Source organism: Phodopus roborovskii, unplaced genomic scaffold (genome assembly GCF_943737965.1).
Source record: "Phodopus roborovskii unplaced genomic scaffold, PHOROB, whole genome shotgun sequence".
NCBI classification, from domain to species: domain Eukaryota; kingdom Metazoa; phylum Chordata; class Mammalia; order Rodentia; family Cricetidae; genus Phodopus; species Phodopus roborovskii.
Window position 1 is genome coordinate 2,819,907 of NW_026126563.1, and position 19,790 is coordinate 2,839,696.

Below are 19,790 nucleotides of genomic sequence, written 5' to 3' on the forward strand. Positions count from 1 at the left end.
CTCAGGCACCCACTATTGTACTGAGTGATTCTGTGTGTTTTGTAGAGCAGTTGTAATATATCCTCACTTTAAGTAGCATTTTTGAGAATCAGCTGACAGTACAATACCTGTCGGTACCAGCTCAGTTTGGACTAGTAAATGTGCTGGTGAGCTCCTTACCCTAACCAATGAATGTAGCCTCAGCCTCCAATGGTTGCTGATTGCCTCCAGTTCCCTCTCTGAGACAGACCTGGACATAAGCTGGGTTTTCCAGCCCACATGTTAGAAAAGCTCGTAGCTGTTATAACTTCAAATGCTTGGGGAATCTGATGCCTCTGTCCTCTTCAAGTAACTGTACTCACATGCACATACCCACATACAGACAGATAATTAAAATAAAAAAATAAATGCTATATCACTGAGTACTCATTTTTCACAACTATCTATTTAGTAAAGTTTAGGAAAGACACAGGAAGATCAGAGTTGAATGAAATGCAGCAAGTTTTGAAATCATCATTTATAATACATAAGGAATAATATTACTATACTTAAATTATCTGATTGTTTAAGACATGTAATTATAAGACCCATAAAGGTTTCCATTTGTACTATGCACTTTTAAAATCCTTTCACTAGTTGTTTTCTCTCATTATTTAGCCCTTCAGGGCCTCGAACCTGCTATGTAGACCAAGCTGGCCTTGGACTCCCAGAGAACTGCCTCTGCCTGACTCCCCAAGGGCTGGGATTAAAGGCGTGTGCCACCGTGCACACTTGGTATCACTATTTTGATAACTTAGCTTTTGGAGTGGTGTCTGAGCTATCTGAGAAAATGGCTGTATTATACTAAACAAACACATGTAGACATGTATTACGCACACATCATGCATGTGTATGACTGCACCTATTGTCTGGCTTAGAAAACAGCTAGAACGTCCTCATTTGAATGCAGAAGGTAACTAACTACATCTTTTCTTTCTTTCTGAGTTATCTGTGGAACTTTATTAATGAATGCACCATACAGGTAGTATTTTTCTAACCAATTATCTCATAGAGGAGTAACCTTTTTTTTTTTTTTAAGTTTATTCGTTTTTAATTTCCTTTTGTATTCCAACCACACTTCTTGCTTCCTCCCTCCTCTGTTTCTCCCCCTCCCCAGTCCACTCTCCTATCCACTCCTCCCACAGGGTAAAGGCGCCCAGGGGCGTTTAACAAAGCCTAGCTCATAAAATTGAGACAGGACCAAGCCCCTCTCCCCTGCATTAAGGCTGAGCATGGCATCCTACCATAGGGAATGGGCTCCCACAACCTAGCTTATGCACCAGGAAAAGATACTGGTCTGGCAGTCAAGGGCCCCTCAGAGACCCAGCTACACAACTGTCTCCTACATGCAGAGGGCCTAGTTCAGGCCCACGAAGGCTCCAGGGCTGTTAACGCTGACTTTGAGAATCCCTCAGGTGCCAACTATGGTCTCCACAGGATCTACTCTGAAAATTGATGCTACAACATTAATGTTATAAAAATAATTTGGGCTAGTCAGTAAAAACTAAGTATTTAAACCAGAACTACCAAAGAACTCATAAGACACTACTATATAGACAAATTCAACAACTGTTTTCGCTACAGTGCTCAGTTGTCCAGTGATTTTATTTATGAATACTCAAGTGTTGAAATCTTACCTGAAAATTTAACTATAGTCTGTCACAAGGCCAGGACCCTAGAAGAACTGCATGCAACTGAGGAGTGCTGACAGCTGCAGAGTTGGCCTTCTGAGAGCATAATAGGTTACACAGCACCTAGTGGGCAGCCCTGAAAACATAAATGCATGTAAGTAATGTAATATAGACCAAGTGAGATGTTTTCATGTATTTAAGGATCACACACACACACATATATCTTAATAGATGCATTCGTGAATTTATGAGTAATTTCTTTCTATTTCAGAGTAATGATATTTTCCGAATTATCTTGTTTAGAGGTCAAGAGAAGACCTCTTTTATTATGACCTCTCTTTTCATCACTACCATGGTGGTTTTTGAGAAGGGCAATAGCCCTCTTTACAGCTCACAACCACTATTCAATGAAAAAAAAATGTGTGCGTGTATACACACACACACACACACACACAAACAATTAAAGAGGAAGAAATGAGTTTGAACAAAAAGCAGGGGGAGCTAGTACACGGCAGATTTAGAAGAATTTGAAGGGGAGTGGTAAGTGATGTAATTACATTTTTGCTTCAGACAATGGTATAATCTGTTTTTCATTAGCCAGTGTGTTTAATCAGGGTGGCTAGGTTGAGGATTTGTGTGGGGTTATTTACTTGTCTTAGGTCAACTCACCAAGGGCTATGCTATTGAGGAGAAATACTACTCCTTCCATTCTATAGGCATTAACTCTAGTTCCCTGTGGAAGGTAGAGTCTCATGAGCCGTTTTCCAACCACGATGGGCTGTGAACAGACCCAGTCCTGTGTGCAACAACCAAGGCCGGAAGGTAGGACTTTGCTTTCCACTATCATCCTCCTCAATCCTTAGGCTCTTATATTCTTTCTTCATGATGTTCCCTGAGTCTCAGACAGGGACAAAATTAGGGAGGAAAACAGCATACATGTAGCTTGGGGAACCCTGTAGAAGAGGGGAAAGGAGGCTTCCAGGGCACCACAAGAAAACCCATAGAATCAACTAACCTTGGCTCATAGCAGACAAGAAATTGAACAGATAACCAGGGAGCCTGCATGGGACCAACCTAGGCCCGCTGTATGTATGTTACAATTGTGTAACTCAGTCTTCGAGACTTGTCCTAACAGTGAGGACAGGGGCTGCCTCTGACTCTGCTGCCTGCTTCTTTTGGCTTGAATTCCTCCTACTGAATTGCCTCATCCAGCCTTAACAGAAGAGGAGGTGACTGATAACACTGAAATTTGATATACCATGGCTGTTGGATATCCATGGGAGGCTTGCCCCTTTCTGAAGAGAAAATAAAACGTGGATGTGGGGGAACTTTGATTAGGATGTAAAAACAAAATCCTGAACAAAAGAGAAAACAGAAGCCACAGAATTAGGGAAAGTGGTATGGGCAAGAACTAGTTGGCTGGAATGAAACACAGAAGAGGACAATATGGGGCTTAATTTCCCTGAGGTACTACGGTACAAAAACAAGCTCAGTTTCCACAACTTCGTAATACTTAATTAAAGAGGAAGCACTCAGAACTATTAAAAATGAGATGTTTCTTTGGCCATGAAGCAGAAGGAAGGTGGGTGTCAGAATTTTGTGTCTCACAATACTTCTGTCCTTTGGGTTGTACACATCAGAACTAATTAAATACTCATTAAAAAGGTCATTTGCTGGCACAGCTTCCAAGTTCTCTCTCCCTTCCTGATATTCTGAGGGAACATGGAAGGAATCTCATTTATGAACTCATATCTTTATCCAAATAGTGGACATGCTTGAACAAATCAGTCTCTTCTTAATGGATGCACTCTGAAATAGAAAGAAATTACTCATAAAATTCAAGAGTAAAGATATTTTCAAAATTATCTTGTTTAGAGGTTAAGGAAAAGATCTCTTTTGATTGCTACCATGGTAGTTCTTGAGAAGAGCAATAGCCCTGTCTACAACTCACAACCACTGTTTGATGAAAAGAAAAAAAAACAAAAAGAAAAACAAAGCCAACAAAAAACAAACAAAAAAAAAAAAAAAACCCAAAAAACAAAAACCTACCCTGACATGGTAATTTAAAATTAATTCAGTAGAGAAATTGTTAATTCCATCAGCCTTGAACTCATGTTTGTTCTGAATCAGCTGAGCATAGAATTTTCTTAGTGTCATTTCCCAAATTCCAAGACAATGAGGTTCTGTAGCTTGGCCTGCATCCCGTCATACTTAATCTCAGTATACCCAGCTGTGTGCTAGACTGCTTGCCCTGTTTCTGGGTGCTTTGGATGTCCTCTATGGACTAGCCTGCACTGAGTGCTCTCCACATTCTCTCCAGGCCTGCCAGAGCCTTCAGTTCAAGGTCCTGTTGACCACCATGTGCCACAGTGCTCCCCACCAGTCAGCGGATTCACAATCCCATGCTCTCATTCCTAATTGAAGTTTCTTGATTCTGTTATGTTCTCCTGACTCAGTTTGTTCAATATTGCATAGGTATCTCCTCTGTAAAATCATGTCAGTTTCTGCCTACCACTAGAGTTTCTATTTAGTAACTACTTGTTTAACATGGAGGATCTATGAAAATGGGACTTTATTTCCTAATTGTGCATTAGCTTTCCTTATATTGTAACTGACATTTTTTAACATCAGTACTTCTCATTAAAGTATAAATGCTAACCATATGATACAGTGTTTGAAAGCAGAGCAATTTTTGAAAAAGAAAAATATTTTTAACAAATCTGGTATAGTAGCATCAATAATTTATCCTGTAGAGTGTTTTATTCTATCAGGACCACAGACAGTTTGGCGTGAAAGACTAAGGATAGAACCCAACATACACTGCCGTGCAGACTACACCACATCCTAGCCTTCCCATGTTTTTATATTCACATTCTTTAATGACTAGTGATTCTCAAAGAAAGGCATCATATTAAAATTGTGACTTAAAACATTTATCATCCAAACAATGAAAACTCAGAGGCCTGGAGAGAGTTGCACATCAGTTAAGAACACTTTCTGCTCTCTCTGAGTTCAGTTCCCCAGTACCAACTGTAACTCCAAGGGGACATTGCACCTTTTTCTGGACAATGTTTTGTTTAACAATGTTCTTGAGCACACATGCCACTAAGGAAAATAGAGAAGAGTATGTTGCAAAATGCCCACAAGTCATGCTGGCATTCATCCAAAGTCAACTCAATGGTAGTGTTACTTCTATTTCACTTAAAAGACATTCAGAGATAACTCACCTTTGAAAAATCAAAGAGAGTGATCCTGTGGATGAAATATCAAAAATAAATAAGTTATTCGTCCAGAAGGTGAGTGAGTCTCACAGTCTGGGCTGCCAAGAAGAATGCAGTGTCTTCACAAAGCTCTCACCAAGCGTGTCCTTCGCGTAATTGGGCATCTGCGAGCACCTTATGGTTGAGGAATTAAGCAAAAAACAACTTTTTGGTCTTTCAGAAAATACACCCACAACTTCCAAAGAAAAATCATCTGTGTCTGAAAGTTTCAGATGGAGGTAATAATATATTCTCATATTTAATCACTAAGTATTGATGCTTCGATGAGGAACCAAAGTCTCCTGCAATCACTAGTATTCTCCATAAAATTTGAAATGTCTAGCATCTCTCTCAACATAAATGGACACTTTAAAATCTTCAACTGTGAGATGAAAGACATGTTTATGTTGGAAAGACTACAATATATGATAGAGTTTAAATACAATCAGCTTTTACATTCATGCTCTTACTAGTATATCACTTACAATATAAGACAATATTTATTGATTAGAACATATGACAAAATGATAAATCTTATATTTGAAAGCCTAACCACCTAAGAAATATATCTTAAAAGTAGCTGGTCTCAGTGATCTATTATTTTTAGACTAAGTGTGTGGTTAATGAAGTCAATGAATAAGAAAGTCTTATATCTAAGCACTCTAATAACTACAGATATTAATGAAATATTTGGAAATACTTTTATTTTATGAGCAGGGTCTACCATCAAGCTTCAGCTTAAATGGTATGGAAGAACTACAGTTCATGCTACTAGAAGGTACTGTGTATGCTAACAATTATAAAAGGTAACCACCAACCCAACTACAAGCTCTTCATTCTACAATGATGATTTGCGTGAAAGACAGGCTGGGGAGATAGTGACGCAAAAATTATGGGACAAACCAATGTATATTTGATTAGATTTAAGGCCCATTCCATGAGATAGAACCCATACCTGATACTGGTCAGGAAGCTGCGAATTAGAGACTAGGAAGGACATAATAGAACATCAAACACCATTGTCCTGATAAAGAAAATTAGCCATACAATGATTTCTAACCATGTTATGCTGTACTCATAATCAATGCCTTGCTCAACCATCATCAGAAGTTCCTCCAACAGTAGATGAGAACAAATACAGAAACCCTAGCTGGACAGTATGCAGAGAGTGTGATCCCTTGGAACATTCAGACCCAAATGGGAACCCTGTGGAAGAAGAGGCAGAAAGATAAGATTTAGAGGGCATGAGGGATACCAAGGAAACAAGGTTTTCTAAAAACAGTGGCAAAGGGCATATATGAACTCACACAGACTGGTAGCATGTTGGCCTACAAGCAGGCACAAGCCCTCATCTCTAACCCAAAAACTCTATCTCCAATTGATCATTGCTCACAAATGCAAAATTCGTTCTTTCAAACAGTGTCTCACTGGAGGTATAAGCCACTCTGAAAAGGCAGGGCCCATGCCCAGCAGTAGATAGACAACACCAACTCAATGTCATTTTTTGAAAGCTCTATGTCTCATAATATTTCATCAGAGCATCTTTTTCTTTAAACCTTACATGTTCTTTGTGTATATGTTATGGCTTCTGATTTTCTGATTGAATGGGATTCCTGTATTAATGTATGTTTTTTTTTCTTTCTCCTGTGTTATTTGTTTGTTTGGTACTATTCTGGTTTATTTTGTTTTTATTTTATTATTTTTTAGATGCCCATTTGTTTTCTAAGGGGAGACATAAAGCACGTAGATTTGGATTTGAAGGGAGGTGAGGAGGATCTCAGGAGTTCAGGAAGAAGAAACCATAATCAGAATACATCATATGGAAAAAAATATTTTAAAAGACAAACCTTGGGAAAAAGAAAAGTGTACTGCATATAATTCTTTGCTTGCAAACTTGGTGCTTCACAATTTTACCCTGATTTCTCTAGGTGTAAGGAGGCTTCACATTTGAAGGCATATTTTATCTAAACTATCACAAAATGAATATACAGAACACAGAATTTTGGCTACCATATAACTGGCACCCATGTCAAGTTGTCTCAATGTACCACTTATGCTTAGACCACCATGTGATCCACCATGTGATCCACTCACATTTATATCTCTAAATGTAAATATGATAAGTCATCCACTGTGCTTTATTCTATCAATGAGTGTACAGTATTCCTTTATGTTTAATATTACATATTCAGAATATAGAGCTCTTCCATTTGTTTGCAGATAGCAATGGTTTGCTGTTTCAAAAGTTCTAAGAATTTCCCATTGAAGGAATATGCTTTAAATTTTTATTCATCTAATACTGATGAGCTGTTTAGTTTGTTTTGGTCTTGCAATATTAAGTAATGTTATGAGAGCTATTGAAGTTGACTTTTGGTGTAAGATTTGCAGTATGGGATGAAGTTCAGCTGTGAAGCTCTGTCATATAGGACGTACGCCATCAGCAGGCTTGATAACTAGTATACTGAAGTGGGTGGCTTAGTTCACAAACTGCCTTTAATGAATGGCACTTCAAAATGCTCTATATCATTCTGAGATGCTTCTTACTGCTCAACTGTATTTAAATAGTGGATTTAACTTTATAAATACAAAGAAGTATTCTTTGGATTATGTTTTTCAAATGTAGAAAACAACAAATCTGTTAGTAGGAGCAACCTGATTTCTGTCTCATTGAGCTTGACTTGGTGAGTAGATTTTGTTATTTGGAAATTGGTTTATCACACTTCAGTTCCAATTCACACCATGGATCGACATGTTCACTGTTAACTGCTTCTTATTCTCTTCTCCCTCACTCACTACATTATTTGTGGGAGGTATCATACCCTCTTGACATGTGTAAAGAACAAAAGAGCGGCATAAGCCAAATAAATTTCCTCCAGACAGTTCTGAAAAATAATGGCTACGAGTTCATTAAATTTAAAGAATCACTCTATGAGCCATATGAAGGAATGAAACTGTGCAATAATAATGGGTCAGATGTTGGTATGCATTTCTGTTAGTAATTTGTTTCTCTGAAGACACCTATATAACTCACTGTCATCCTAAAGGAGAAATATTTTGTAATTCCTTATGATTTACCTTAGTTGTATGCCCCTGAAATAGCAAATACATCAGCAACAATAAGAAAAATGTATCCTATCCTTCTCTATTAACCTACATCTTTTTAGATAGCCATCCTCACTCATGTTGTACTATGTAAAGATATGTGGTAGTTTTTACCTTGTCTGCATAATGCAACTGATGGGTCCAATAAAAAAGCTGAAAAGTCAATAGCTAGGCATGAGACAGATGGGTAGGGCTCTCATAATGGGAGATGTCATTCTGTAAATATGTTTCTCTTATTGGTTAATGAATAAAGCACTTTTGGCCAATAGGGAAGCAAGATAGGCAGGACTAGGAGAATAGGAGGAAAGAGGAGGTAGTTGGGAGGAGATCCAAGATGGAAGACAGAGAGAGAAGAACCACATCCCCTCTCTCCGGTAAGATGTGACCACGTGGAAATACTTAGATTAATAGAAATGGGTTAATAATTAAGACAGTGCTAGCCGATAAGAAACTAGTAACTGGCCAATAGAATTCTGTCTAACACAGGGTCTCTGTGTGTTATTTGGAACTCGCATGGCAGTAGGACCAGACCGGCAAGAAAAACCTACTCAAAACACTCTCAGGCAGACAGACTAAACAGGTGGGGAAATCTAGACAAGGGAGAAAGAGAGAGAGACATACCTGGGCCCAGAGGCCAGGCATTCACCAGTCATCCACACCTGAGAGGCAGCGACAGTAAGTCATACAGAGGAAAGAAAGGCAAAATTTAGATGATGAGAAACAGGTTAAGTTATAAGGGCTAGCAAGAACCGAGCTTATGCTGAGGCTGAGTATTTGTAACTAATAATAAAGTCTGTGTGTCATGATTCAGGAGCTGGTGGGTAGCCCAAAAGAAATCCTGCCACACAGCCATCTACACATTATTTTGGCATTAAAGGTGTAAAAAATAAATAAAACAGAATGAAGGATGTTGGAAGGAAGAATTTCTTAATCTCAAATCATGCTTAGGATTCTGGAGAGTTCTTAAACTATCTGTCATAGCAATATTTACCATAAGACAGCACAGAATTTGGGGGATAAATAAGAAACTGTAGAGAAAAGTGAGCAGAATGAAGGCCATCTCTTACGGGCAGAAGGAGTATTTGCATACTGATTTTCTAAGAATGTATATTTTTGTAGCATCGCTTATAACCCATGAACATAGTACGTCTCTCTATTTACTGGTTTTCATTGGTTCTAGTCATCTTCATTGAAATTTTTCCTACCCATAACCCTGTTAAGTTTCTGTTGTGCTGATAAATCACCATGACAAAAAGCAACTTGGAAAGGAAAAGTATTTTACCTTAAACGTCCAGGTAATTCACTGAGGGACACAATGACAGGAACATGGAGGCAGAACCAGAAACAGGGGCCGTGGAGGAACACTTTTCACCAGCTTGTTCCCCATGGCTTGCTTAGTCCTGCTTTCCTATTCTCCCCCAGGACATGCATGGTACTACCAGCCATGGTCTGACCCATCCCCTCCCCGCCAGATAAATCAGTAATCAAGAAAATGCCTCCTAAATCTGTAGGACATTTTCTTAAGTGGGGTTCCTCTTCCCAAATAACTATAGGTTCTAAAGAACACTTGGCCTTTTTCAACTTCACATCCTAGGACATTACTCTTAAATCATATCATCTTTTTTATCCCCAAGACCTCAAAACAATAGCATGTAAAATTAAAAGTCCCACAGTCTTTAAAAAATTCTTTGTCCCTTTAAAAGGGAAAAGTTTCAATTGTGGTATCCCCCCCCCCCAAAAAAAAAAAGTAAAGCATGGAACTACTTCCCTTGTCAACCAGGGAAGAACAGGACACAGTCAAAATTTAATCCAAGTAAACCCAGACTCCAACAAGATCTAGAACACATTGATCTTCTGGGCTTCAAAGGGCCTATGCAGGTTCTCTGTTCCAGCTCAACCATCCACAGCCTATGCAGCTAGATTCATGCCAACCTGCTACTTTCAATGTTGGCCATTGGTACTGTCATCTTCATTATTCCAGGGCGTCTGTAGCAACTGAGGCCACAACCAAACAAATGGCTTCTACCTGCCTCTCTTCAGTGACTCCAGCATGACCTCACAGTTCCATGCATGCATCAGCTGTCCCCCATGATCCTTTCATGCCTTCAAAAGAAGCACCCATGAGTTATACATTCCCAATTTCAGACACCAGCATGAGAATGTAGCCTTCCTTTCTCTGGATCCAAGTCTGTTCAGTGAACCTGAGTAAATATCCCAAGATTTTTAACTCGGCCATGCTGTATCTTCTTAATTATAAGATATCACAGGCACTTTTTAATATAAAGTATCACATAAATGGCCTCACTTGAGCCTTTCCTTAGCTGTGCACTTCACAGGCTGGGCCAACATCACATGCATGACTGTCAACATTCTCACCTGCCAGGCTTCCGCAGGACAGCTCACAGAGCACTCAACAGCTTTTCCAGTGCATAGGTCAAAGCTCACCACAGTTCTCCCAGAAAATATGGTCAGATTTATCAGAAGATTACTCTACAACCTGGTACCAATTATTGTCCTAGTTTGGGTCCTATTGCTGTGATAAAACACCATGATTGAAAGTAACAGGATTTAATTTTGATTTATTATCCAGGTAACAGGCCATCAGTGAAAGGAGTCAGGGTAGGAACTAAAGTACAGCAGGAACCTGGAGGCAGGATCTGAAACAGAAGCCGTGGAGGGATGTTGCCTCCCATGGTTCGTTCAGCATTTTTATGTACTCCAGGACCCTCTTCCCAGGTATTTGAGCTGCCTTAGCTGGTCTAGGCAACTAACTAAGGCTTCACACTTGGGAAAGCCTCCTCTCTGGATCATTAGGCAAGAAAATGCCCTGCAGAATTGCCTCAGACAATCAGATGGAAGAGACATTTTGTTAAATGTTTTCCTCTTCCATAAAAATACTAGTTGGCATCTTAATTGTCGATAAACAAAACAAAAACCAACCAGAACACTGCACGGTGACTCCCCAACACACACACACACAATCTATGTTTTACAACTAAGGAGTAGGTGATTTTACATGAGTGTAAATGTCACAGTAGTTCTAACTAAAATATCAACATGCACATTATTAGTTCATAGAAATACAATCTTGTTTTGCATATCATGCAATCAGTTTGAACTTACAAGTTCAAGAGCTTTACTTTTGTTGTTAGTCTGGAATCTTCTAGTATAAAACCATTTCTCTAAATAGAAATAGGAAAAGTTTATATTTTTTCCTATCTTATCTCAGTATTTGTTTTCTTCTTTTGCCTCATCTCAATGGCCAAAATCTGTTATTTTTAATAAGAGTAGAGTGGAAGAAATACTCTTGATAATATTCCAATTGAAACAGAGTATTTTAACATGAGATATAATGTTACCTGTAAGCTTTGAAGGGTGATCTTTCTAGCTTGAGAGGTTCCCTTTGTTCAAGCTGGAAAAGACTGCCAGTTTTCTAAACATAAACGGATTAGAAATCTGATATGACTAACATTTCTTTCTCAACTGTTTAATATGGTAGACTATGAAGCATGAGTTTTAAATATCAAACATTCTTATATTCCTGGAATGACTCTCAGTTGAAATATAGTTTATACCTCACTTCATATTTCACTTGCTAATCTGTGATTACTTTGTTTGTGTATTTTAAATCTGCATTCAAAAGGTACATAAATATGTAGTTTATTATATCCATATTTTTGTATAGGTCTGCCATTCGAGCAAGGAAGATTTCAAAATATTAATTGAGATGCATTCTATCTTATAATTTTGGGGAAGATTGTGGTTAATTGTTCTTAATTTAAAAAAAAATCATCTGGCAGAATTTTTCATTTAAACCATCTGTATGTGGATGACTTTTTTTTATTTGCCATGAGTCTTTGAATTATGAATTCCATTTCTGAGCAGTTATGAAGCATAATTTTATATTACATAGCTCTAATTGGATTCAGTGGGAGATGCAAAGAGTACAGAAAGTTTAGTAGAGGATGTGGCAAGGGAGTGTAGGGGTTGGGGGAGAACTAGCAGTTAATATGATCATAACAGATCATATACATACAAGAAAGTTTCAAAGACTGAAAAATAAATTACATAATAAAAAAGATGATCTCATACTGTGGCTTGGGTTATTTTTTAAACAGTTAATCAGTTTTATCTGAGTTGTATAATAAACATACACATAATAATTACACTTTGGGTAAATACAAGGTCTGTGGTGATATGATTTATTGCATTGTTGAGGATGAAGATAACGTCTTCTTCTTGAGCTGTTAAAGGTTCATCATCTTGCCACCCTTCTAAAGAGCCTCCATGTAGATTATTTAACACTGCTAGCATTTGCCTAGTTTCAGTTTTGCTGAAGTTTTTCTTTCTCTCATGGGGCTTTGTACTTTTTCTCTTACTTACATTATTGGGTGAAAGTTTAGGTAATTGAAAATTAAGTGCTTTGGCCTTCGTTTGCTCTAACACTGGATGTTCCTACAACTTTACATATATCACACTTCCTTTTTCACTGAGATCATTGTGCTATCATTCTTGTTATCATTCATCAATTTCCCTTAGGATTTGTCTTTGACCTTGTTTTATTATTTCTGAAATCCTTATACTATTGATATCACATTGGTTCAATTTTGTTCAGAAAAATATATTGCACTTGGTTAATTTCTTAGATGTGAACTATTTGATTATCTGTTTTTGTGGCTGTTGAAAAGAAAAGTGTTCACAATGTTTCTTTGGGTGGAGACATCTATACAAACTGATGATGTGCTATCTCGCTATTCTAATGACTTTTACGAGGTGAGTGCTTGCTTTCACCTACAACCATAGAGATGTGAACATGTTTTGAAAAGTCTGTTTTAATTCATTCATATTTAGACGTGCTGTCTTAGTGACTTTTTTTCTATTTATTTATTTAATTGTTTTTGTCATTGCCAGATCCTCTGGAACTGGAGTCACAGACAGTTGTGAGCTGCCATGAGGGTTCTAGGAATTGAACTGAAGTCCTCTGGAAGAGCAGGTGGTGTTCTTAACCACTGAGACATCTCTCCAGACCCTCAAAACTTATCTTATAGTTTGTATATAGTAAAATTTCTAAAATCTACTCCATCAACAGCTGCTATTTAACAAACATATTTTACTACTTTTACTGAATGCAATAATTGATACATTATGCTCAATTTGGATGCTTTTTTATTATTTAATGTTTTTTTCTGTTATTTGAGTCATTTTAGAATTTTATTTGGGCTCATAGAATTTATTCTTTGCCCCCTCTCCCTTGAGCACTATGCCTGCCAGGTTAGTTATAAACACATGATATTCCTGTCTGACTCTGCTGAATGCAGGAATGAAAGGTATACATGACCATGTCTGGCAATTTTGACAGCATTTTAAGTGAAATTCTTTGATTAGAGATTTCTTATTGTATTGAGTTTCGTGTTATGAAAATATTCTACATTGCTGTTTTTTGTGTGTGTGATATTTTATGACAGACATTCTAAGAAGAAACTTAAGGATTGTAAGGAACAGATTGTTTATAGACCAACATACCTGCACCTACCTGACTATTCCTACACTGCTCCTAACAGCCTACATGGCTAATGTACAAATGAATTGTCAAACACTGTGTACAAAATGTATTAAGAGGAATACATCTATGTATTTTAAAGAAAATGGACAGAACTGAAGGTCATTGTCATATAATGTAAAAAAAAAAAAATAGCATGAAAGTTTGAGGGAGATCAGTGGAAAGAGGAAGTGCAGATATGAGAGGAACAGGATAAGTAAATATCAGATCCCTTCTCTACATGGATAAAAGTGTCTTGATGGAATGTGTATTATTATATAAGTTTGATATATAATACCAAGTATTTAATAACAACATTAATTTAACAGAAGAAAACCTGATGGGAGATGACATTCTATAAATCTGTTTCTCATACTGGTTAATGAATAAAGCACTGTTGGCCAATTGGAAAGCAAGATAGGTGGGACTAGGAGACAAGGAGGAAAGAGGAAGTAGTTGGAGTCAAGATGGAGAGTCTGGAGAGAGCAGGACGCCAGCCGGCTCTCCCATAAGATGAAAGAAAGCACGTGGAAATACGTAGACTAACAGAAATGGATTAATAATTAAGACAGAGCTAGCTGATAAGAAACTAGTACCTGGCCAATAGCATTATATCAAATACAGACTCTCAGTGTATTAATTGGGGCTAGCGTGGTGGTGGGACGAAAAACCTACTCCTTACAAAAACCCACTGAATTTCATCCAGAAGGATAGTACTGAACTATTCTCAAACATCTTGATAAACACCAAGAGAACAAAAGGCAGATGGAGAGATGGGGAGGCTCTATGAGAGAAAGGAGACCTAACTTCAAGGAAAAAGCTTCAGCCCAGTGGGTACTGAATCAGCAATGATGCATACAAGACAGTGTTAATATGCAGGGCTGAAGACCCAGAACTGTCAATCTAAGAATCAATATCCAAACACATCATAACAAAAGATAGAAGGTAAGATAATTACATTATAAATCATAGTGGTAGAGGAAGCTGTGGATATCTCTACAGTAATCAAGTTTTAAATTGTATAGGAAAGTCATCTGATAGATGGAACTACTAAAATGTAGATAGGTGTCATATTAATCATTTATGTGATGTAAAAAAATTACCTTGTTTCTATACACCCTAAAGCATATTTCTTATGAGTTTCTTCAATCTATCATCTGTCTGCCTGCCTATCTGTGTATCATCTATCTAACTTATTATCAGCTATTTACAATTTACTCACCTACAAGGAATCCTGTATCTTTTGACCACAATCTTTACATCTCACTCATAATCACCCAGCTTACAGTAACCATTGTTACTATCAACATATTATGTCTTGAAAATTGCCAAATGAACAGATGCCAATGGTTCTTACTAGCAAAATGACATCTATGTGAGATAATATCCACATTATTAGGTAGCTATAGCCATTTCATAATTTATGTACTTTGAAACATCATATTGTACAGAATAATCTTTCAAAGTTATCATTTAACAAAATAATCTTTCAAAGTTATCATTTAACATTTGTCTTATATTCAGATGTTTTTTGACTAAGGTTATCTCTCAATTTTTATATCCATTGGAATTTTTAAAATGAAGCTGTTACCCCATTATGTTGAATAAATATAATTTCTCTTTATTATCATAAAGATTTAGACACTTCAAGATCTATGAATGATGTCAAGTTTCAACCTTTGTAAATTAAAGAAAAATAACTTCTGTGGATATTGGGAAAGGATATAGTCACCCTGTGTCAGAGATCCAGCAGCCTGACTTTTGTGTTGAATTCATTTTCTTCCTTAACAGCCAAATTAGCTTGATATAGCAGAAAAGTAGATTCAGCTGACTACAGACCATTTTGGCAAGTCTGTGAAACTCTTCATTTCCTATCCTGCATCCCAAAGAGAAGCATATTTTCTTGGTCAAGATCACATCTTTCAGACAGAATTGCAGGTATGCTATATCTCTGTCTCCAATGTTATTTCCCCATAGAAGCATCTTTAAACACCATGACTTTGGAATAAATGCTGTGAGTGTCCCCTCCTGAGACCAGGGTTAGACCACCTTCATAATCTATTTCATGTCTGTTTTTTTTCATAATCTTCTGTTATTATAAAATAAACCTGGGATGCAGATGTTCCTGATGTTCTCCAAATAACACAATATTAAATTCATGACATTTTAATAAATCCTCTCCATCATTATCTACTACATTTTAACAATAATTTCAATGTGTTACTTCAAAAATTCATCCATATTTAAAAGTTTAAGGGGCTATGTTCCCAAACAAATTATGTGGATATTTCTGTCTCGAATTCATTCTGCTGTCCTACTTGGCCTCCCTACTTTGTTATTCTACTAAGCCTACTCACATTTCTAGTGTGTGTTTCTTCAGGAATATTTTCTAAGTCTTCATTGTGGTTAGTTAAGCCTTTAATGAGGCTCTATCACTCTTAAAATACTTACAACAATTCAACTTTTGTCCAACCACTTGCTTTCATCTTGGCCTTTCACCTCTGAAGCAAAAAAGGTGTTTGGCTGATCTTTGAACACTGATGTTTATAGGATAGATATTATATAGATTCTTGCTGATTAAAGAGACATATGCCACAGAAGATTTAACAAATTTTAAATAGCAGAAGAATTCGTATTTCCTTCTCAAACATAAGGTTATAAACAAGCACAATGATCATTTAAGTGGGTTGATACCCTGTATAACAAAATGAATGTTATTTAAGTAAATGTTCATTGGTGATATATGATCTCTATTATTGACTTCCCTGATGCATCATGAATTCCCATTTTATTTCATTCATTTTATTTCTTTACATCAAATGAACACTATCAAACTACAGGAAGCAGAATTTTTCTAAAGAATTTCTTTTGCCTTTTATTTGTGCAATGAAGATTAGAACTGATTCTCTTGTCTCCATTAAGGTGAAATCTAACCTTCCTATGAAAACAGAACAACAGATTCAATGTAGTTCCTACAAAAAAGTCAACACAATTCTTCACAGAAATTACAGAAACAAAACATATAGAAACACACAAACCCAAGTTAGCTAAAATAATTTTGAATACTAAAAGAAATGCCGGAGGTATCCTTACCCCAGATTTAAAGATGTATTGCAGAGCTACAGCAATAAAAGCAGAATTGTACTGTTATAAAATCAGACTTGTTTATTGATGGAGTTAAAGATCTAGACATAACTCCATACACCTATAGACACCTGATTTTTGACAAAGAAGCAATAACTACACACTGAAGTAAACAAAGAATCTTAAAAAATGATGTTGGTCACAGTAGATTCACATCTATTTAACCCTGCTCAAAACTCAACTCGAAATGAATCAAAGACCCCAAAATAAGACCTGATATTCTGAATCTGATAGAAGGGAAAGTAAACACTTGATTCGATTGGCATAGGAAAATACTTTAACAGGACACTGGTAGCACAGACATTAAGGCCAGTGATTAATAAATAGAACCTCAGAAACCTGAAACACTTCAATATAGCAAAGGCTATATCATTGAGCAAAGTGTTCACCAACAGATGGGAAAAAGCTTTAAATAGTATACAACTGACAGATGATTAGTGTATAATTTATACAAGGAAGTTATAAGAACCAAACACCAAGAAAACAAATAAAAAATTAGGTGTAAAGAAATAAAGAGTTCTTAAACGTGTTCAACATCTTAAACCCTCAAGGAAGTGTAAAGTTAAATGTACTTTGAGGTTTAATTTTACATCAGTCAGAATACCCAAGAGTTATAAAAAACAACAACAAAAAATGACAGCACATAGTGGTAAAGGTACAGAAAAAGAGGAACTCCTATGCACTGATGATGGGAGTGTAAACTTCGCATAAAGTACACCAATCAATAGGAAGATTGCCCCCAAAACTAAAAATACATACATTTACCAGATATCCAACTCTTGGGCATATACGCAAAAGACTGTGTCTTACTACAAAGATACTTATTAATCCACTGAAATTCAAAGCAGTTTAGGTGTCTATCAACTGATGACCTGAAATAATGGATGGATAATAAAAATATGCTATAATCACACATTCAGATGTGAAGAAAAATAAAATTGTGAAATTTGCAGGTAAATGGGTAGAAGAAGAAACAATTATTCTGAGTGAGATGTCTCAATCCCAGAAAAACAAATGTTGCATGTGGATATCAGCCTTTAAGGCCTTAGACGTGTGTGTTTCATTAAGACTGTCTGCAGAGGCTAGGTAGAGAGTGAGAAAATAGTAGGGAGTCCTACAAGAAAGGGAAGGAGGACTATAGTGTTATAAAGATGAAGAAAATTCGAACAGAAAAAAGAATGGGAAGGGTGTTGAAAGCAGAATAGAGAAGACTATAAGGGGACACAACTAAGACTTTTCAAAGTCATATGGGAACCTACTAGTGTAGAAGATTCTTAAAATACATTAGCGTGTAAATTACCTTGTAATAGGGAAGGCAAAAATCCATCCAGATTTCATATGGCACCATAATTTCCTCAGTACCACCACAGGGTTACGTCTTTTGATGATTTTGGCAAAGGTGCTTTTATGGACATCATCAAACATTATGGTCTATTGCCAATAATATTGGTTACTTTCTACAACCTGGTGGTAACATTCTATTGCAGAAGACACCCCATACATACTTCAGTGAACACTGAAGAATCAAGCTGGTACCTACTGGAATCTTGTCCATTACTGACTACAGTTCATGGTGCTGCAAGTTGCTATACATGCTACCTGAGGGAAATAGTAATCTTCAGTGTCATCCACCTACAACCCTTGAGAGCTATAAATGATCTGCCTGCCAGATGTGGGACTACTATGTGGCCAAGATCTATGCAATAATGCCCTTCCCCTATAATGAAATTGATGGCTACTAAAATGCCACCATAGAGCCATCAGCCAGTAGCTGATGGAAGCAGAAGCAGAGATCCAAAAGTAAATACTCAGCTGAAGTCCTGAAAGCCAATCCAGTTGTAGAGTAGGAGCAAAGGGGTCAAGACCAAGCTGGGGAAACCCACAGCAACAGCTGGCCTAGACAAGTGGAAGCTCAGAGACCCCAGTCTGACAGCTAGGGAACCAGCAAAGGCTCTCTGAATATGGGTGTCAGTTGGGGGGCTTGAGCAGTCTGTGGGGTCTTTGGCAGTGGAACCAGTATTTATCCCTAGTGCACGAATGGGCTTCAGAAGCTCATTCCTTATGGAATGAGCCTAGATAAGTGGTGAGGGCCTAGGCCCTGCCCCAAATTTGGGACAGACTTTGATTCCCCCATGGGAGGCCTTACCCTGAAGAGTAGATAGGAGGAAGTATGATGGGGAAGAGAGGGAACTGGGATTGGTATGTAAAATAAGATTGTTATGGGAGCAAACATCCACCATTTAATTGGATTTAAGGACAGCTCTATTAGATGTATCCCATATGTGACATGATTCTGAGACTCAGTATCTGAGACATGGTCATGGGCTCTAGGAGAAAACCTACCACTCTTATTCTTCAGAAGGAAAATAGAAATAAAATTAATGACATATTGCTAGAACCATAGATCAGAGAATCATACAACCCTCATTTAAGAAGCTTCTTCATGCAGAATACAGACACCTACAGCTGAAAAATTGCTCAGAGAGTGAGAGACTTGGAAGCACTCAGCCCCAAATTAGATGTGTATATACCTCTTCCCTCAAGAATTACTGATCTGCACAGAAGAGGAGGCTGAGTAGATATAAACACCAAAGATGGTAGGCACTTCAAAGAAGTGATATTTTCCAGATAAATAGGAAAACCTGAAACACATACGAACTCACAGAGACAATGATAGCATAAATAAGACCTCCAAAAGTTCAATCCCCCCCCCCACAAAAACAAACTCCAGCATGAAGAGAAGCTAGCACAAAGAAAACCCCTAGCTAAAGATCTATTTGCAGTTGATAGCTGCTGAGTACTAGGGGGTGGGGAGTGGGGGAAGAGAAGACAGTTGTCTACAATGGAGTTACACTGGCCATAACCACCACATACTAGCCCAGGCCCCATGCTCAGATATAAGGGAGCAATACAAACATGACCCCCATATATTTTGTATTTCTATATATGCACACACATATAGCCTAACTGAAATAAAATACTAGAAATTTGATCTACCAATTTCTCCCAGCAATGAAATAAATCTTTGAAGATATGGTGCCATGATTTTTCCTGAGTTCGTTACAGCTGTTTCTCCTACCACAGTACATGTTAGGT